This window comes from Malania oleifera, chromosome 8 (assembly GCF_029873635.1).
Source record: "Malania oleifera isolate guangnan ecotype guangnan chromosome 8, ASM2987363v1, whole genome shotgun sequence".
Taxonomy (NCBI): domain Eukaryota; kingdom Viridiplantae; phylum Streptophyta; class Magnoliopsida; order Santalales; family Ximeniaceae; genus Malania; species Malania oleifera.
The window spans coordinates 9,053,810-9,076,409 of record NC_080424.1 but is presented as its reverse complement, the minus strand read 5'-3'; the positions used below and the strand labels follow the sequence as shown (position 1 = coordinate 9,076,409).

The 22,600-nt window shown below is 38.3% G+C and overlaps 2 non-coding genes across 2 annotated transcripts; both read left to right on the top strand.

Annotated features, from left to right (window-relative positions):
- Positions 1-13,170: 13,170 nt before the first annotated feature.
- Positions 13,171-13,277, top strand: LOC131163270 (small nucleolar RNA R71). Its single transcript, XR_009139041.1, has one exon. It is a non-coding gene; the product is annotated as a small nucleolar RNA R71 (small nucleolar RNA).
- A 6,158-nt stretch (positions 13,278-19,435) lies between these two features.
- On the top strand, positions 19,436-19,542 carry LOC131163269 (small nucleolar RNA R71). The gene has a single exon (XR_009139040.1). It is a non-coding gene; the product is annotated as a small nucleolar RNA R71 (small nucleolar RNA).
- Positions 19,543-22,600: the final 3,058 nt, after the last annotated feature.

Here is a 22,600-nt window from a genome sequence, read left to right as displayed (position 1 = left end):
GGTGGTGTCTACAACTACATACTCCGGTGATCATGAAATCAATGCACATGCGATATAACTATACCACTTCATATACAAGAACATAACTGAATTTCACACAAGCTCGTTCATATTCAATGCACACGACTCCAAAGCACGTCACTCATGCAAGTTTCATCGTTTATATGTCATTTAAGAGCATTATACTCACATGAAGTTAATCAGTGGCACATTCAGAGTTAATGTAATCATATAAGTTCGAGTATAAACAGGTAAACTCTCGAGGTGTGTGTAATGTGTGTGACTCAGTACATCTAGGATGCCAGTGGACACCTACAGAACGGTCGCTTTGACTCAGCCTAACTGGTATACCCTCAAGAACATTCAAAGAAAATGGGTTCACTCATCATATGTGAGGAAGAATGTCACGATCAAACATCCCACATATTAAAAAGGAACAAACGCTAGGTATATGGAGTGAACTAGTCTTGAAAGGATCTAGCCTATCTATGAGGTGTCGGGTCCTTCACCCTAGCATCTTCTCACCTACTCGCCATATCCAACTGAGACCACCCTAGATCAACTCATTCACAAACTTATCGTGAATACATCTGAGGCATTAACCGGTTGAAGCATCTTCATAAGTGGAAAATATGTGTCGTCCTTGACTTTTTGTGATATGTATTTGGGCCGGCATTGACATTTCATTTCATGCGCATGTGTATTGCTTATTCTTTTTTTCCTGCTCATTCTTTATTTTTTGTCTTTTCTTGAGCAATAAGGACAATATAACACTTCTTTTGTAATCTTCAAACAATCAATGGGATATGAGCTCGAATAGGAGTTCATGAACTAAGTTTATCTCTAGGGGTGGTTCAGCCTTCACATTTTGAGTAGGCTACAAGACCTAGGTTTCTATCTCCCCACTAGGTGTCACCTCTAGGCTAGCAAATCAAAAATAGAGACTAGTGTACAAGGAATCATCCAGAAAAAGAGAATTGAGTTCTGTGAACTCTGATTTGATATTAACGCTCAAAAGGACGATAAATAGCTTAAGGATATCTCACAAGGTGTCATAGTCTCCACGGGTGCTCTCTCAGTGCTCACAGAAACCCTAAGTGCAATGAATCACGTGAATGTGTTTATTCAGTTTCGTGAGATGCCGTGTAAATACAGGAAATTATATAGTCAAATTAACACGAATGTACTACCAATCGATTCTTCATGGAGTCATAAAGTCATATAAAGAGAAACTATGCATGATTGACTCAAGTATGTCATTCTTAAGTTATACGCAAGTATGCAAAAGGTATGAGTCAGTGTTAAGCATGGCATAATGCAATGTAATCCTTCAGTGCTCCTCCTTTCTTTCTCTCTTTCTTTTTGATTTTTTGATTTTTTGATTTTTTTTTGTTTTTTTTAAATATAAAACCCGGTACGTGTACGTGTACAGTGTCACATGTGAATGTTCATCCCTCCCAACTAAAGTGGAACATTGTCCTCAATGTGAAAGCAGAGGGGAAGTAGAAAATACTGTGCATGAGAAAAGTAAGGCGTACCTGAGTGGCGAAATAATGGAAAACAAAGATCGAACTACGAGAAAATAAATCTGAAAACTTACTAAAAATAAAATAAGATAAAATAAAAGGACAAGAACGAAAAGAAAAACATCACAATTGTCTGGCGGAGGCTCTGGAGGAATTTCGTCTGGTGGCCGCAGGTCTATAAATTGCATCGGCGGGTCTCCAAATTTAAGCCGCCATAGTGGATCAGTCTTCATACCTGCACGAAAATCAACCTCAGATAAATTAATGCGTGTCAAAATACCAAACAATTTGTGTGTAGATCGACCCTCTTGTTTTGACAAGAAAGGGTCTTTATTCAACATCGTTTCCAGGAAATGTGCTTCTTTACGAATTAACGATTGAGAGAAAGTGATCGGAATAATTACCTGCAGTTCTTCAGAAGCATTAACAATAAAAGTGTTACCTGGTTCCTTAAAAATTAGGCTCTCACCAGTTTGGTCACCCTCTTTATCGAGTGTACATATCATCATACCACTGCAAGAGTCTGCCTCCACATTAGGCTCCTTAACATCTGATCCAGACGGGAGTGACGATTTCACGATTTCTGAGCTCGGAGTATGAGGTACCACAGGTTGGTACTTCGTATGAGTATCAGTCTCCTCATCAACTAACTGCTTTGCTTTTGGGCTTATTTCCTCTGATTTTTCTTTGAATTCATCAATTTCAGCCGTAACTTCCGGTGCTGGGACAACTGTTTGTCTGACGATGAGCATCTCAGGTTGGGAGACTTCTTTCTCGCTTCTCAAAGTGATGGCGGCCTCTGCTGCCTCAAAGATATCATCGTGCATTTGTTGTTGTGATTGCTGGTACTCTTGAGGACTAGGCTGAGGTTCTGCAAGTAATTCTTCGTTTTCTAAGATATCCAATTGTGTGCTTATTGCATTAATTGTATCCCGCAATTCATTATTATGATCGACTTGAGTTTGCATGAATTGTTGGAGCATGTTCGCCATCTGAGTTATGCTATCCTCTAGAAATTCTGACGGCGTACACCTTTGAGGGATCTGTTGTGGCTGATATTGAGGCGGAGGGTTGTTTAGGCAGTTTAGTGGCTCATATGCATCACCATCACTAATTGTGCTGATAGGGAGTGTAGTCATGGGTGCCTGAGTGTATCGTGTGTTGCATTGTGGGACATTGTCAGCTAAGTAATCAAAGAATGATAATACCTGATCTGAATCCTCGCTGACGGGCTCTCCATTAGACATAGTTTGGACAAAACACGTGCAATCAGGGGTAAGAGCACTATAAAAATAATCAGCTAACCTCCATGAGTCGAACCCGTGATGTGGACAAGTGCGTAGTAGATCCTTGAATCGCTTCCAGCAAGCCCCAAATGTCTCGTCATCCTGCTGCACAAAATTAAGAATTTGTTCTTGCAAAAATTGAGTTTTTTGTAAGGACAAAATGCATGCAGAAATTCACGCTCCATATCAGTCCAATTAGTGATAGAGTGAGGTCTCAAGGAATGAAACCAGATTAGTGCCCTATCCTGCAAAGTAGTAAGAAATAAATTCAGTCGAATAGATTCATCAGTTTTAGCATGAGAGAAAAATGTGTTGCAGGTTAATTCAAACTCTATTAAGTGCTGATATGGGCACTCAGATTCCGTCCCATAGAACTCGGGTAGCAGTGACGTCCTTCCGCGCTGCATCAAGAAATTAAGCTCATCATAAGGCAAAACAGTGGAAGAGGATGCAATGGCATATTCAAGCTGCAAAAAATCCATTATCGTGCGCGGTGCAGGTGCAGCCATTGTTAAAAACTCAAAAAAAAAAAATTTCTTCTTGTTTTCTATTTTTTTTATAATAAAACTAATAAAAACGAAGGGAAAAACGTAAATTTGAGACTAAGACCGACATTCCCCGGCAACGGCGCCAAAAACTTGACTCACTCGAAAAATGAGCAGCTCGAAAGCTATCCCAAGTATAGGAGTTACGTCGTGTAATATTAAGCCCAAGGGCTAGATCGTCTCCTCAGGAAATGCATTTTAATCTCAGATTTTACTTTCTTCCAATCGAAATTAAAAAGGTACTGAACTCAGTTCAGATTCGGGTTTTCAAGATTGTGGAGACTTAAATGAAAACACAAATTAAAGTCCTAAAACTATCATGCACGGAATTAAATAACAATAATGAAAACCCTAGTCTACTTAAGGAAACACTAGATCATACTAACTAAAAATGGAAACTTTAAACATGGAATTAAAATAACAATAATGAAAACCCTAGTCTACTTAAGGAAACACTGGGACACGCGTTAATTAAAAATGGCAACTTAGAACATGGAATTAAAAACACACAATGGAAACTAAACTAAACACATACTAAAACAAAAAACCGAACCTACTAAAAATCGAACCTTTAGCACAATTAAGAGATCAAATCAAGACTCACAATTTAAATGCAAACATGAATTCAACGGAAATTTAAAAAAACGTAAACAATAACGGAACACAATAAAAACACAACCTTTACTAATCATAGACCCTAACTAAATCGAATTTCGACAAAAAAAAATATTTGAATTTAATTAAGAATGCTAAATTAAAATAACTATCAATTAAATAAACAAAGAGATTAATTTAACAATAATGAAATACCCAACATTACTCAACTTAAACAAAAAGAAAGAAAATTCCAATAACATTTAAAAAAAACTAAACTTTCTTCAATATTCCAAGATTCAAAGAAAAGTAAATAAAAGAAAGAAAGAAAGGAAAAGAGAGAGAGAGAGAAACAAATCCACGGAGCCGTGAAGTTGCTGCTGTGCTGGAGAAGTTGCTGCTGCGCTTTGGTGGTCCTGCTATGGAGTCGGCTAGTGTTCTGCTGTGCTTGGGAACTGCTGAAGATGGTGGAGGAGGCTGGCCGTACTGCAAGAGGGCAGAGGAGGCCAAGAGAAACAGAGGAAAGGGGGAGAGTGAGGGAGGGAAGACAAAGGGAAGGAAGAGAGACAAGGGGAGAGAAACAGAATTGAAAAGAACAAAAAAAACAAACTAAAGAAGAAGAAGAAGAAGAAGAAGAAGAAGAAGAAGGAGAAGAGGAGAATGGGGAGCCATGGGGGCTGCCTACGCAGGAAGAGAAAGAGAAGGGTTAAATAGGATAGGGGGGGAAAGCCCTAGACCCGAATAGGAAACCCGAATTGCTATATTTTTTCATTTTTTTCATTCTCTGTTCATCGCAAATCTGACTCTTCTGGAGCCTATATCTCACAAAACTCAAAACACGAAAGTTGTAGATAATCCTTTCCTCTTTCTCTATAAATTTTAATTGTCTTGATCGGAGCTCGGACGGAAAAGTTATGTACAAAATACAAACAGGTATCGGTTTTGATTCTCGGGAATTTTCCTGCGACAAAAAATTACCAAAATCTCATAAAAAGTGCAATAAAATTCAAGAATGATGATTTTGGAATTTTATTAAAATATTGAATAAATTTGGACATTTAATTAAAAATATAAATGGTAAAGCCCAGGTTAAACGTCCAATTACGCAGTTTCGGCGCGTAATCAGAAACTTATCTTGATGGTGTTGAAAATCTAAAAATCCCCTTCCCTTTATGAGGATCATATCCCGTAAAAAGCCAAAATAAAATATAGATTAGGATAAAAAGAAAAAAGAGAAAAGCAGGAAATGGGAGCAGATTCGTACTGATCTGCAAAACCTGAAAACGAGGGAGAAGGAGATGAAGAAGGAGAAGGAGAAGAAGAACAAAATAAGAAGAAGAAGAAGAAGAAGAAGGAACGAACCTGCAAAATCCGAGAGAGCTAGACGAGAGCGAGTAGGGAGCGATGAAGCCACAACCATAAGGTCGAGAGTGGAGCTAGAGAGTAGAGAGGCTAAGGTTGAGAGGCCGAGAGCCAAGATGAGAGCCATGGTTGTCGAACGCGAGCAGGGAGCTAGCCAAAAGAGAGAAAAGAAAAGAGAGAAGAGACAACAGCGACACGAAGTGAAGGAGGGAAAAGAGGCAGGATTGGAGGGAAATGAGGAAAATTGGGGAACCGAAGCGGGTTTTACAATGGGAGACTATTAGTGACGAATCTAAACCGTCACTAGTAGCCTATTATTAGTGACGAATTTTAAAATTCGTCACTAATATTGTCAAATAAATTATTTTTTTATTTTTTTAAATTTAAAACACTATTAGCGATGAATTTCAAAACCGTCACTAATATCCCATTATTAGTGACGAATTTTACAAACCGTCACTAATACCGTAAAATAAATTATTTTCATATTTTTTTAAATTAAAAATACCATTAGTGAAAAATTTTACAAACCGTTACTAATACTCTATTATTAGTGACTAATTTTACAAACTGTCACTAATACTGTCAAATAAATTATTTATATATATTTTAAAATTAAAAACATTAATAGTGACGAATTTCAAAATCGTCACTATTACCCTATTATTAGTGATGAATTTCAAAACCGTCATTAATACCCTATTAATAGTGACAAATTTTACAAACCATCACTAATATTATCAAATAATTTATTTTCATATATTTTTTAAATTAAAAACACTATTAGTGACGAATTTCAAAACTGTCACTAATATTGTCAAATAAATTATTTTAATTTATTAATAAATACTAGTAGTGACAGTTATTTAATCGTCACTAATAAGTTACTTTTAATGACGACTTAAATTCGTCACTAACACCCCAGAATCGTCACTAATATTTTCCCGATATAATTTTCGCGTGAAAAATTGTTTCCCGCGTTGTTTTTAGTGACAAAAGTATTAGTGACGGTTATAAAACCATCACTAATTGTGACGACATGCTCAATTCCATAATTTTTTTTTTAAAATAAAATCAATATCTCAATTCCCAGCTCAGCAGGTTATAATACACCTGGACCCGTGGGTACCAGGGATATATCATAGCACAACACGGAAGCCTAAACAATAGGAAACATATATTCACAATGTTGTAAATACAAACATTCATCATATTATTACAAATACCAGAGTCACTATACCACTGTATCTCAGTATATACATCCCAAAAGAACAAAATCTAAGGATACTTCCCACAAAATCTAACTGTCCCTAGTAAAACTTACCCTTTAAAAAGGGTAGACAACAGCTCTAGCTTAAAGGACCTTTCCCGCTCTCCTATCTGGGGCTCCTGAAAAGTTTATAAAATTTAGGGGTGAGACACCTCTCAGTAAGGGAAATAAACTAATACCAGTGTGTGGCAACATGAGTATTTCGTGTTCTACATATACCATACATGATATATTCAGTAACTGTTTTGTCAAATCTGGGAAAACATATATATATATATATATATATATATATCAAATTATGGCAGAACACAATGCATTTTCATAAGCATATTTCATCTCATATAATAATAATTACATGAAAACATTCCCGGTAGGTTAGCTGGTTGTTGTCATGTATTACCCCCATATGACTGGATTGTGTGGCCTGAAGGCGGGACCTGACAATGGTTGGCCGACCACTACCAAGTCAACAGTACAGTCTGTAAGTCCGATGGGTCTGCCTGACCTAGTCCGTACACCAGGGGCGATCACACCCTTCTTAAAAACCACATCGATCATCCAATCTCACACCACTCCGTACAGCGGCGTTAACACAAATATCATGATCACGAAGACCATGGACACATAACAACGGTACCGTGCAAGTGCTAGCCTAGACCAAGCCAACCAGGTTCCGATACCATATAACATATATTGAAACTGTGATACATGGATATTTCATATCATTAATTTTCACATCAACCATATCATTTTGCATATATACATATATCATGAAAATCATCGGTCTGTACGTCGGTATTACACATTTTATCATAGCTCGGCCCATACGCCGGCAAATCATAGCACAACTCGTACGCTGGCAAATCACATCACAGCATGGCCCGTACGCCGGTAAATCATATCATAGCACGACCCGTACGCTGGCAAACACATCATAGCATGGCCCGTACGCCGGCAACACACACACATATATATAAAATCTTGGCCCATACGCCGGTTTTCCCATTATAAAAATCCATACCATAATCCCATTCCAGATACAGTATTCCATAACATTTTATACTCATGCCACACTAACAGATTTTTTGCATATTCATCATATCATCATTTTAACAGTATTCTCCCGAATATAGATCATATATATATAATCATACTTACTTTCTAGAAATAATATGTTATATATACATATACATACATTTTCTTAAAAAGAACTAGCTTAGTTTATCCCCTTACCTTGCTGCTGAGAAAACCCCCAAAACAATCTAGTCTAACTCCCGTAGGATTTCCTGACCAATACCCTAAAAATGAAAACTACCAATATTAAACTTCAGTATTTTCATTCGTACATAATTTCTTATAACTATCATATGATCAAATTTGACTTAAAAAACATTACCTCAACTTTGGGATGATTTTCAACTTTATTTTCCCAACGATCTGCTTCAACAAACTTGTAGAGAACTTCACCAAGAGCATCGTGGTAGCTTCAAATCGTCAATCCGACGAAGATTTAGCCCGAAATCGAAGAGAGAGAGAGAGAGAGAGAGAGAGAGAAAGAGAGAGAGAGAGAGAGAGGGAAACACTTAGCTTAATTGTGAAGATAAACTTAGATTTTTGATATTTATAGAGCAGAGGATTCGTCGACGTGCCATGTCATTCATCGACGAGTCCTTCAATAATTTCGTTCACGAAATCTACTCCTCATCAACGAAATTTAGTCGGCTCAAAAACCCCTCTCGGTATTTCTTCGTCGAAGAATCCCTGTATTCGTCGATGAATTTTCTTCTACCCTCGTCGACGAATCCCCTGTGTTTGTCGACGAGTCCTCAAGTAAATTTATTTTCTTCTTTATTATTTAAATTCCATTTTATTCGAGTCATTACATTCTCCCCTCCTTATAAAATTTCTTCCTCGAAATTTACTGTTCACGTAACTCGTCATCCCTTAACAAGAAAAGGGTCTACTTGTCTTATTACTTACCCTCACTTATGCTGGAGGAATACCGTGGTTACAACTCAAGTCTTGGGAGATTACATATACCAAAAGAAAATTCCCCCAAAACTAAAATGCTACACTACTAAAACCATACATGTACCTACCAAAGAAATATTACATATTTACTCACATTTTCTAATTACATTTAACCTTCCTGGAATAATTTTGGATATTTTTGTTTCATCTGTTCCTAAGATTCCCACGAAGCCTCTTTAATTACATGATTCTTCCACAAAACTTTTACCTGAGGAATCTTCCTGTTACGTAGCTACTGTACTTTCCTATCCAGAATCTATACTGGTACCTCCTCATACCCCAGTGAATCACTAAGCTCCAACTCATCATAACTGATGATATGAGAAGAATCTCGGATGCATTTCCTCAACATAGTAATATGGAATACGTCGTGGATCCTGGATAACATAGGTGGTAAAGCTAACTTGTAGGCTACCGGTCTCACTTTATCTAGAATCTCAAATGGACCGATAAACCTAAGACTAAGTTTACCCTTCTTCCCAAATCACATAACCCCTTTCATCGGAGCTATCTTTAAAAATACATGATCACCCACATCAAACTCTAAATTCCTGCGGCGATGGTCAACATAACTCTTATGTCGGCTTTGAGTTGCATTAATCCTGTCTCTGATAAGCCGAACCTTATCACGCCCTTGTTGTACCAGTTCTGGCCCCACTACGCACCGCTTATCCACTTCATCCCAAAATAAAGGAGAACGACATCTCCAACCGTATAGGGCCTCAAATGGGGCCATGCCAATGCTGGACTGATAACTATTATTATACGCAAACTTGACCAGTGGCATGAACTAAGTCCAACTACCCCCAAAATCTAATACGCATGCACGGAGCATATCCTCTAATGTCTGTATCGTCTTCTAAGTCTACCCATCTGATTGAGGATGGAATGCCATGCTGAATGATAATTGAAACCCTAAAGCTTCTTGTAGGCTCTTCCAAAAACGTGATGTAAAACGCGGGTCTCGATCTGACACAATCGATATTGGCACTCCATGGGAACGAACTATCTCCTGAATGTAGATCTTCGCTAAGCAATTAAGGGAGTAGCTGATCTTGATAGGTATAAAGTAGGCGGTCTTAGTCAAACGGTCAACAATCACCCAGATGACATTCTGCCTATGTAATGTCCTCGGCAGTCCTGACACAAAGTCCATAGATATATGATTCCACTTCCACTCTGGGATAAATAACTGCTGCAACTGCCCTGCCGACCTCTGGTGCTCAGCCTTTACCCGCTAGCACGTCAAACACTGGGCTACATATTCGACGATCTCTCTCTTCATTCCACTCCACCAGTATGACTCTCACAGATCTATGTACATCTTCGTACTGCCGGGATGAACTGTGTACAAAGATCTGTGAGCTTTCTCTAAAATAATCTTCCTGATCTCTGTATCGGCAGTAACGCATAATCTGGAACGGAACCGCAAACCTCCATCATCTGCAATACTGATTCCTCCCCCTGACCATTCTGCACTCTATCCATCACCTCTGTTAATTCTGGATCTTCCTTCTAAGCAGCTTTAATTCTTTCCTGCATAGTAGGTTGCACTACTAGGCTGACAATACACACTGGCAGATCACTTTCTACCAACTCTAAGCCAAGTCTCTCTAGATCCATCATGATCGGATGCAAGATCTCCATAGCTGCCAACACCGGTTCCTTGGATTCCCTGCTCAAAGCATCAGGTACCACGTTTGCTTTCCCCAGGTGATAGCTGATGGTACAATCAAAATTCTTTATCAGCTCCAACCACCTTCTCTACCTCATATTCAGTTCCTTCTTTGTGAAGAAATACTTTAAGCTCTTGTGGTCGGAGAAAATCTCACACTGCTCGCTGTACAGGTAATGCATCCAAATTTTCAACGCGTGTACCACTACAGCCAATTCAAGATCATGTGTAGGGTAGTTCTTTTCATATTCTTTCAGTTGCTTGGACACATACGCCACTACCCTGCCATGCTGCATCAATATACAGTCAAGTCCCTTCAAGGATGCATCACTGTAAATAACATATCCCTCGCCCCCTGATGGGATAACTAATACTGGTGCTGTAACTAATCTTTGCTTCAGTTCTTGAAAACTTTGCTCACAGCTGTCATCCCACTCAAATCTGACATTATTCCTCGTCAGTGGTGTCAAAGGTCCTAACAAAGCTGAAAATCCCTCAATGAAATGACGATAATAGCCTGCTAGCCTCAAGAAACTCCTAATCTCCAGAACATTTCTTGGTCTAGCCCAATTCACTACCGCCTTAATCTTGCTAGGATCCACAGAAATACCGTCTTTAGATACAACATGTCCCAAAAACACAACCCTCTGACCGGTGCAAACTGCAAGTGGACAGTATCGTAGTTTTATAATATAATGATGTGTAGAGTATCGTCCTCAGGGATTGATGTCTTAATTTTACCAAGTACCGAAATTTTACTAACCTTGATTTTATTTAGAAAAATTAACAATTTTAGACTGCAAAATTTAAACAAAGCTACTTTAAATAAACTATTCAGGAGAATTTAAAACTGAATACCGCGTGTCAAATTGATGATGGTGAAAACTTCTAGGAAACCGATTTCACCTAGTTTCTCACTATGCTTTACTCATTTAGCTAATTTAACTTCGTTTTCTCTGTTTGTTAGCAAATCGCCAATTTTTCCAAAAGCCTCTTTCGATAGTCAATCGGAACCTATTCTTGTTTATTATTTAACATAAGAGTAGATTTTGCATTTTCATACACATCACCCGAGAATGCATAGCGAAGATGCTCAGGGAATTGTTTCAACTCTAGAGATATAGGTTGTTGCATCTTTCCTTTAGAGATTACAGAATCCGTCCTTGCTACCATAGGTTCTAGCCTCCCCACACATTGCTGTGTTGTAATCTGCTGCAAGGATCGTTCTAGGTGATCAACTTGTACATCTTTTTGAAAGACTTTTTCTACACCTTGCTGAATGACATCTACCCGAAAGCAAGTGCTTGGACCTTCTGGGAATCTCATGTCTTGGTAGATGTTGAACATAACCTCTTCCTTATCCACTCTCAATGTTAACTCACCCTTTTGAACATCAATTAAAGCCCTTCCAGTGGCCAAGAATGGTCGGCCAAGAATTAGCGGGACTTCTTGGTCTTCCTCCATATCTAACACCACAAAATCAGCAGGAAAAATAAATTTATCCACTTTTACCAATACATCTTCTATGATTCCACGTGGATACTTAATGGATCGGTCTGCTAGTTGCAACGAAATGGTTGTTTGTTTCATCTCTCCAAGTCCCAATATCCTGCAAACAGAAAGTGGCATAAGATTAATACTAGCACCAAGATCACATAAAACTTTATCAAAAAATAAATTTCCAATAGTGCAAGGCAAAGTAAAACTCCCTGGATCTTTTAATTTTTGAGGCAATTTCTTTTGAAGAATAGCACTACACTCCTCGGTAAGCTTCACTGTTTCGAACTCCTCCAACCTTCTTTTCTTTGAAATGATGTCCTTCAGGAATTTGACATAGTTTGACATTTGTTCCAAGGCATCTGTAAAAGGAATATTTATGTGAATTTTCTTTAAAATATCCAAAAACTTAGAAAATTGCTTATCTAATTTTTGTTTTTGAAAACGTTGAGGATAAGGAAGTGGAGTAGAGAGAATAGGAGGATTGTCAGGAAATGAAATTGTTGGTGACGTGTCAGTCTCTCTTGGTGTGTCATCCACCATCTCATCTTCTTCCCCTTTATTCTTGCTTCGGCCATTCTTTTCAGGTGTAGGTGTGGACATAGTTTCCTTTGCTGGTGATTTATCAATTTCTCTTCCACTCCTAAGTGTGATGACATTGCATTGTTCCTTAGGATTCACTTCTGTGTTGCTAGGAAAAGTTCCTCTTTGTTGGGTATTTATAGTCGTGGCCAGTTGCCCAATTTGTATTTCAAGGTTCTTCATAGTGGCTCCCATATTGTTGCAATGAGTCTCAATGTTGTCTAGTCGTGCATCTGTCTTTTTAAACCTTGCTTTTTTCTCCTCAACAAAAGATATCATGGCATCCTCAAGTGACATCTTCTTCTCACCTTGATGACTCTCAAATCCTGCAGGAGGTTGCAGCACATTCCTTGTATTTCCATAAGACAAATTCTCATGATTTCGAAGCCCTGAATGGTAATATTGTGGCAAAGGATCACCACGATAATTATAGTTCCGATTATTGATGTATTGAACCTGTTCTTGACTCGCTCCAATACTCGAATCTGTCCTACTTGTAGCTGCCACATATTCTGCACCTTGTGGTATCCTCTGGGTTGTCAAAGATGAAATCTGATGACACAAAGAAGCTACTTGAGCTGAAAGTGCAGCAAACGGCTCCAATTCATGAATTCCAGCAACTTTCTTAGCCATAGTTCTTTCAGTTGGCCATTGATAGTTATTTGAGGCCATTTCTTCCAAAAGAGCAGTAGCACCCTCAGGTGTCTTTGACATCAAAGTTCCCCCAGATGTAGCATCAACTAAAGTCCGCGTTTGCCCATTTAACCCATTATAGAACATCTGAATTTGCAACCAATCTGGCAATCCATGTTGTGGGCAGCGTCGAATCAAATCTTTATACCTTTCCCATGCTTCATAAAGTGATTCAAAATCATGCTGCTTGAATTGACCAATCTCACTCCTGAGTTGAGCTGTTTTTGCAGGTGGAAAGAATTTAGCTAGAAATTTTTCTGCCATGTCCTGCCAACTAGTAATACTCCCAGGTTGTAGCGATTGTAGCCAACCTCTTGCTTTGTCCCTCAAAGAGAAAGGGAATAATCTCAGTCTAATGGTGTCTTCAGTAATACCATTGATCTTCACAGTATCACAAATCTCCAAAAACATCGCCAGATGGATATTGGGATCATCAAGTGGCGATCCACTGAATTGGGCCTGCTGCACCATACTGATTAATGCGGGTTTGAGCTCAAAATTGTTGGCATTAATGGGCTGGCGTCTGATACCCGAATAATTGTCATTCACAACTGGTCGCACATAATCCTTCAAGGCGCGTGGCTGCGCATTATCTTGTCCATTCTCCATGGCTAATACCCTCTTTTTCCTTAGTGCTCTAAGCGTTCTTTCAATCTCTGGATCAAAAGGAATAATGGCACGTATTCTAGCACTGCGCATCCAACATAAAAAAACACACCAGAAATACAAAAAAATGATAATAATAATAATAAAATAAAATAAAGAAAATAAATAAATAAAAATATAAAAATAAATTTCTAAATTAAAACCAAGATTACTTTGTATCGATATTGGCAAAAATAAGAAAAACTCAATCCCCGGCAACGGTGCCAAAAACTTGACCGGTGCAAACTGCAAGTGCACAGTATCGTAGTTTTATAATATAATGATGTGTAGAGTATCGTCCTCAGGGATTGATGTCTTAATTTTACCAAGTACCGAAATTTTACTAACCTTGATTTTATTTAGAAAAATTAACAATTTTAGACTGCAAAATTTAAACAAAGCTACTTTAAATAAACTATTCAGGAGAATTTAAAACTGAATACCGCGTGTCAAATTGATGATGGTGAAAACTTCTAGGAAACCGATTTCACCTAGTTTCTCACTATGCTTTACTCATTTAGCTAATTTAACTTCGTTTTCTCTGTTTGTTAGCAAATCGCCAATTTTTCCAAAAGCCTCTTTCGATAGTCAATCGGAACCTATTCTTGTTTATTATTTAACATAAGAGTATGCAAATTAATAATGCAAGAACGCAGTAAGACCCTCGATTTTTTATGCTACGTAGGTTCATACAAGTCTTTCGATCTCTATACTTACCTACGCTGAATTATCCAAGATCTATCCTATAATCCCCCCTTTCGGTAGCAAATCACAAGACTCAAACAAACATTAATGAAAACTATTTCAGATTAGCATCAAAGAGCAAGCATAGTTCGAAACTGGCTACATCGTTTTCCTAGAATTCAAAAATTTAGTTCATTCCGAAAATAAAATCCAACATAACAGATTTCACCATATTTTCTTCAATTTGGAGCGTACGGGAAAGATCAACACTCGCTGCACCGCCGTCGCGCGTCACGAACACCCCGAACACCGCCGTTGTTCGCCGCCTTCCGATTCTGAAAAGATAGTATTTTTGCGTGCTTCCAACTCTCCTTTGCTGGCTGTGTGTATATCTTCGCAGCACCCCCAAAAGAAAACCACAAGAAAGCTCTCCAAAAAAAATAATTTTTCCAAGAAACTCTATGTGCTTTTTGGCTCCCTTCTCTTCTCCCCAAGAAAAATCCTTTTTTTTCTTCCTATGGTGCGGCCTCTCTCCCCTCAGCCCCAGCGCACGCTGCTCTCTCCAAATCTCCTCTTGCACACAGCACTCCCCCCACAAGGAAACCCTCCCTTGTTGACTTTTCCATCCTTTCCTTTCATCCTTTCTTTCTTTGCTTTTCTTTCCTTTCTTTTTTTTCTTTCCATTCTTTTGTCTTTCCTTTGTATGTACCCAGCGCACACTGCCCTTATGAGATGACCTGGCTGCATGGCTGGGTCACATCTCATTTTTTGATTTTTTGATTTTCTTTTTTTTTTCAAAGGTACATGAACTGCCCTCCTCTTTCAAGCCCACTTTAGACCCTCTTATAGCTCGTAACTCTCAAAGCTTAAAACATAAAATATGTAGAGATATTTTTTAGATTTTCCTAGAATTTTGAATCATCTCAATCGGAGTTTGTATGAGAAAGTTACGCCAAGATTACGAAGAATTGTCGAAAAAATCCATAAAACGGCGTATGCTAACTTCACGTCTGATTTCGGCCTTGATGCTGCCAGTATTTTGCAAAACACAAAACACGAAAATTGTAGATTGTTTTCTTATCTTTCAAAAAAATCTTGAATCATCTAAATCAAAGGTTGGATGAGAGAGTTACGCACAGATTGCAAAGTACTGTCGGTTTTTTTTAGCTTCCAATAGTTGCTCTACAATAAAAAACACCAAAATTTCATACATTACTCAATAAAACCCAAATTTTATAAATAGAACACAATGTTAGAATATTTAGAGTAATTAGGCATTTAAATACAAAATACCATTTGCAATGCATGAATTAAAGCACCTAATTACGCAATTTAAGCGCGTAATCACACCCCCCAACTAAAGTTTTGCTAGTCCCTAGCAAATAACGTGAATGCAATTTAGGGTGGTGTCATACCAATTTCAATGAATGAATACACAGGCAACACAACCATACCCTTTCACGTATAGGAATATCACCAAATTACACACAAACTCATTCATACCCAATTTACGCAACTCCGAAGTAAGTCATTCATGCAAATCTCATCATTATATAGCCATTAAGAACAGTAAACTCACGTAAAATTAACCAGCGAGCACAATTCAGAGTTAATGTAGCCATATAAATTCAAGTATAAATAGGCGAAATCTTGAAGCACGTGTAATGTGTGTGACTCGTTACACCCAGGATATCCGTGGACACCTAAAGAACTGTCGCTTTGACTCGGCCTAACTGGTATACTCTCAAAAACACTCAAAAAGGATTGGTTCACTCATCGTATGTGAGGAGGAGTGTCATGATCAAACATCCCACATACTGCAAGGAACAAACGCTAAATGTATGGAGTGGACTAGTCTGAAAAGGATCAAGCCTGTTTAGGAGGTGTCGGGTCCTTCACCCTAGCATCTTCTCACCTACTCGCCATGTCCAACCGAGACCACCCTAGATCAACTTATTCACAAACTAGGCGTGAATACATCTGAGGCATTAGGCGGGTGAAGAGTCTTCATATGTGGATAACATGCATCTTGTCCTTGACTTTTGTTGTAGTTGTGTGGAGCAGGTATTAATCTTTCACCTCTTGTAGGGTATTTCTATTTCTTTTTTTCTTTCTTCTGCTCATTTTTCAATTTCTTTCTTTTCATGGTCAATTAGGACAATCATAACACTTCTTTTATTGTTTCATACCACCCATGTGCATTAAGATCGAACAAGAGTCCATGAAATAAGTCTATTTCTAGGGGTGGTTTGGCCTTCACATCTTGAGTAGGCTACAAGACCTAAGTTTTTATCTCCCCACTACATGTCACCTCTAGGCTAGCAATTCAAAAACCAAGACTAGTGTACAAAGAGTATCCAGAAAAAATAGGGAAAGTTGAGTTTCATGAACTCTGAGTTGACGTCAAAACTCGAAAGAGCGATAAATGGCTCAACAGTACCTCACAAGGTGTCAAAGTCTCCACGGGCGCTCTCTTAGTGTTCACAAGGAACCCTAAGTGTTACAAGTCACGTGAACGTGTATTTTTTAGCCTCAAGAGATACCATGTAGATACAAGAGTTTATATAGCCAGATTAACACAATTGCACTACCAATCAACTTTCAATGAGTTACGATTCCTAGTTTAACCATATAAATAGAAACTACACATAAATGACCCAGTGTGTACTCCTAGGTTATATGCAAGTATATAAAGGGCAAAAGTAGTGTCACGCATGGCCTAATCATCCATATTCACACTTTTTTTTTTCAATTTTATTCAAAAATGAGAAAGATTGAAGAAAAGAAAGAAACTTCCCTGACTTATTGGTGAATCCATCGAGGAGTTTAATTTTCAGCTCTGTACTCATGCCAAATAAACCTGCATCGAAAATCTAAATTATTCAAAAGTGCATAGATAAATAAATAAATGATAAAGATAAAGGAAATAAACAAAAGAAAAACTCTTTGGGTTGCCTCCCATAAGCGCTTGTTTTAACGTCTCCAGCCAGACGTTTCAATCTTCATAAACCAGGATCACCAAGAGGAATAAATGCACAGTTCCTCTCCATTTGTTCTCCATAATAGTGCTTCAATCTCTGACCATTAACTCTGAATATATTCCCTGAGAAGAGTTTTAATCGTGAGTTGAAGAGTAGAACCTGTTGTCCTGGAGCAAACTCACACCTAAGAATCTGCTTTTCATGCCACTTCTTCGTCTGCTCTTTGTAGATTTTGCATTTTCATACGCATCACCCGAGAATGCATAGCGAAGATGCTCAGGGAATTGTTTCAACTCTAGAGATATAGGTTGTTGCATCTTTCCTTTAGAGATTACAGAATCCGTCCTTGCTACCATAGGTTCTAGCCTCCCCACACATTGCTGTGTTGTAATCTGCTGCAAGGATCGTTCTAGGTGATCAACTTGTACATCTTTTTGAAAGACTTTTTCTACACCTTGCTGAATGACATCTACCCGAAAGCAAGTGCTTGGACCTTCTGGGAATCTCATGTCTTGGTAGATGTTGAACATAACCTCTTCCTTATCCACTCTCAATGTTAACTCACCCTTTTGAACATCAATTAAAGCCCTTCCAGTGGCCAAGAATGGTCGGCCAAGAATTAGCGGGACTTCTTGGTCTTCCTCCATATCTAACACCACAAAATCAGCAGGAAAAATAAATTTATCCACTTTTACCAATACATCTTCTATGATTCCACGTGGATACTTAATGGATCGGTCTGCTAGTTGCAACGAAATGGTTGTTTGTTTCATCTCTCCAAGTCCCAATTTCCTGCAAACAGAAAGTGGCATAAGATTAATACTAGCACCAAGATCACATAAAACTTTATCAAAAAATAAATTTCCAATAGTGCAAGGCAAAGTAAAACTCCCTGGATCTTTTAATTTTTGAGGCAATTTCTTTTGAAGAATAGCACTACACTCCTCGGTAAGCTTCACTGTTTCGAACTCCTCCAACCTTCTTTTCTTTGAAATGATGTCCTTCAGGAATTTGACATAGTTTGACATTTGTTCCAAGGCATCTGTAAAAGGAATATTTATGTGAATTTTCTTTAAAATATCCAAAAACTTAGAAAATTGCTTATCTAATTTTTGTTTTTGAAAACGTTGAGGATAAGGAAGTGGAGTAGAGAGAATAGGAGGATTGTCAGGAAATGAAATTGTTGGTGACGTGTCAGTCTCTCTTGGTGTGTCATCCACCATCTCATCTTCTTCCCCTTTATTCTTGCTTCGGCCATTCTTTTCAGGTGTAGGTGTGGACATAGTTTCCTTTGCTGGTGATTTATCAATTTCTCTTCCACTCCTAAGTGTGATGACATTGCATTGTTCCTTAGGATTCACTTCTGTGTTGCTAGGAAAAGTTCCTCTTTGTTGGGTATTTATAGTCGTGGCCAGTTGCCCAATTTGTATTTCAAGGTTCTTCATAGTGGCTCCCATATTGTTGCAATGAGTCTCAATGTTGTCTAGTCGTGCATCTGTCTTTTTAAACCTTGCTTTTTTCTCCTCAACAAAAGATATCATGGCATCCTCAAGTGACATCTTCTTCTCACCTTGATGACTCTCAAATCCTGCAGGAGGTTGCAGCACATTCCTTGTATTTCCATAAGACAAATTCTCATGATTTCGAAGCCCTGAATGGTAATATTGTGGCAAAGGATCACCACGATAATTATAGTTCCGATTATTGATGTATTGAACCTGTTCTTGACTCGCTCCAATACTCGAATCTGTCCTACTTGTAGCTGCCACATATTCTGCACCTTGTGGTATCCTCTGGGTTGTCAAAGATGAAATCTGATGACACAAAGAAGCTACTTGAGCTGAAAGTGCAGCAAACGGCTCCAATTCATGAATTCCAGCAACTTTCTTAGCCATAGTTCTTTCAGTTGGCCATTGATAGTTATTTGAGGCCATTTCTTCCAAAAGAGCAGTAGCACCCTCAGGTGTCTTTGACATCAAAGTTCCCCCAGATGTAGCATCAACTAAAGTCCGCGTTTGCCCATTTAACCCATTATAGAACATCTGAATTTGCAACCAATCTGGCAATCCATGTTGTGGGCAGCGTCGAATCAAATCTTTATACCTTTCCCATGCTTCATAAAGTGATTCAAAATCATGCTGCTTGAATTGACCAATCTCACTCCTGAGTTGAGCTGTTTTTGCAGGTGGAAAGAATTTAGCTAGAAATTTTTCTGCCATGTCCTGCCAACTAGTAATACTCCCAGGTTGTAGCGATTGTAGCCAACCTCTTGCTTTGTCCCTCAAAGAGAAAGGGAATAATCTCAGTCTAATGGTGTCTTCAGTAATACCATTGATCTTCACAGTATCACAAATCTCCAAAAACATCGCCAGATGGATATTGGGATCATCAAGTGGCGATCCACTGAATTGGGCCTGCTGCACCATACTGATTAATGCGGGTTTGAGCTCAAAATTGTTGGCATTAATGGGCTGGCGTCTGATACCCGAATAATTGTCATTCACAACTGGTCGCACATAATCCTTCAAGGCGCGTGGCTGCGCATTATCTTGTCCATTCTCCATGGCTAATACCCTCTTTTTCCTTAGTGCTCTAAGCGTTCTTTCAATCTCTGGATCAAAAGGAATAATGGCACGTATTCTAGCACTGCGCATCCAACATAAAAAAACACACCAGAAATACAAAAAAATGATAATAATAATAATAAAATAAAATAAAGAAAATAAATAAATAAAAATATAAAAATAAATTTCTAAATTAAAACCAAGATTACTTTGTATCGATATTGGCAAAAATAAGAAAAACTCAATCCCCGGCAACGGTGCCAAAAACTTGACCGGTGCAAACTGCAAGTGCACAGTATCGTAGTTTTATAATATAATGATGTGTAGAGTATCGTCCTCAGGGATTGATGTCTTAATTTTACCAAGTACCGAAATTTTACTAACCTTGATTTTATTTAGAAAAATTAACAATTTTAGACTGCAAAATTTAAACAAAGCTACTTTAAATAAACTATTCAGGAGAATTTAAAACTGAATACCGCGTGTCAAATTGATGATGGTGAAAACTTCTAGGAAACCGATTTCACCTAGTTTCTCACTATGCTTTACTCATTTAGCTAATTTAACTTCGTTTTCTCTGTTTGTTAGCAAATCGCCAATTTTTCCAAAAGCCTCTTTCGATAGTCAATCGGAACCTATTCTTGTTTATTATTTAACATAAGAGTATGCAAATTAATAATGCAAGAACGCAGTAAGACCCTCGATTTTTTATGCTACGTAGGTTCATACAAGTCTTTCGATCTCTATACTTACCTACGCTGAATTATCCAAGATCTATCCTATAATCCCCCCTTTCGGTAGCAAATCACAAGACTCAAACAAACATTAATGAAAACTATTTCAGATTAGCATCAAAGAGCAAGCATAGTTCGAAACTGGCTACATCGTTTTCCTAGAATTCAAAAATTTAGTTCATTCCGAAAATAAAATCCAACATAACAGATTTCACCATATTTTCTTCAATTTGGAGCGTACGGGAAAGATCAACACTCGCTGCACCGCCGTCGCGCGTCACGAACACCCCGAACACCGCCGTTGTTCGCCGCCTTCCGATTCTGAAAAGATAGTATTTTTGCGTGCTTCCAACTCTCCTTTGCTGGCTGTGTGTATATCTTCGCAGCACCCCCAAAAGAAAACCACAAGAAAGCTCTCCAAAAAAAATAATTTTTCCAAGAAACTCTATGTGCTTTTTGGCTCCCTTCTCTTCTCCCCAAGAAAAATCCTTTTTTTTCTTCCTATGGTGCGGCCTCTCTCCCCTCAGCCCCAGCGCACGCTGCTCTCTCCAAATCTCCTCTTGCACACAGCACTCCCCCCACAAGGAAACCCTCCCTTGTTGACTTTTCCATCCTTTCCTTTCATCCTTTCTTTCTTTGCTTTTCTTTCCTTTCTTTTTTTTCTTTCCATTCTTTTGTCTTTCCTTTGTATGTACCCAGCGCACACTGCCCTTATGAGATGACCTGGCTGCATGGCTGGGTCACATCTCATTTTTTGATTTTTTGATTTTCTTTTTTTTTTCAAAGGTACATGAACTGCCCTCCTCTTTCAAGCCCACTTTAGACCCTCTTATAGCTCGTAACTCTCAAAGCTTAAAACATAAAATATGTAGAGATATTTTTTAGATTTTCCTAGAATTTTGAATCATCTCAATCGGAGTTTGTATGAGAAAGTTACGCCAAGATTACGAAGAATTGTCGAAAAAATCCATAAAACGGCGTATGCTAACTTCACGTCTGATTTCGGCCTTGATGCTGCCAGTATTTTGCAAAACACAAAACACGAAAATTGTAGATTGTTTTCTTATCTTTCAAAAAAATCTTGAATCATCTAAATCAAAGGTTGGATGAGAGAGTTACGCACAGATTGCAAAGTACTGTCGGTTTTTTTTAGCTTCCAATAGTTGCTCTACAATAAAAAACACCAAAATTTCATACATTACTCAATAAAACCCAAATTTTATAAATAGAACACAATGTTAGAATATTTAGAGTAATTAGGCATTTAAATACAAAATACCATTTGCAATGCATGAATTAAAGCACCTAATTACGCAATTTAAGCGCGTAATCACACCCCCCAACTAAAGTTTTGCTAGTCCCTAGCAAATAACGTGAATGCAATTTAGGGTGGTGTCATACCAATTTCAATGAATGAATACACAGGCAACACAACCATACCCTTTCACGTATAGGAATATCACCAAATTACACACAAACTCATTCATACCCAATTTACGCAACTCCGAAGTAAGTCATTCATGCAAATCTCATCATTATATAGCCATTAAGAACAGTAAACTCACGTAAAATTAACCAGCGAGCACAATTCAGAGTTAATGTAGCCATATAAATTCAAGTATAAATAGGCGAAATCTTGAAGCACGTGTAATGTGTGTGACTCGTTACACCCAGGATATCCGTGGACACCTAAAGAACTGTCGCTTTGACTCGGCCTAACTGGTATACTCTCAAAAACACTCAAAAAGGATTGGTTCACTCATCGTATGTGAGGAGGAGTGTCATGATCAAACATCCCACATACTGCAAGGAACAAACGCTAAATGTATGGAGTGGACTAGTCTGAAAAGGATCAAGCCTGTTTAGGAGGTGTCGGGTCCTTCACCCTAGCATCTTCTCACCTACTCGCCATGTCCAACCGAGACCACCCT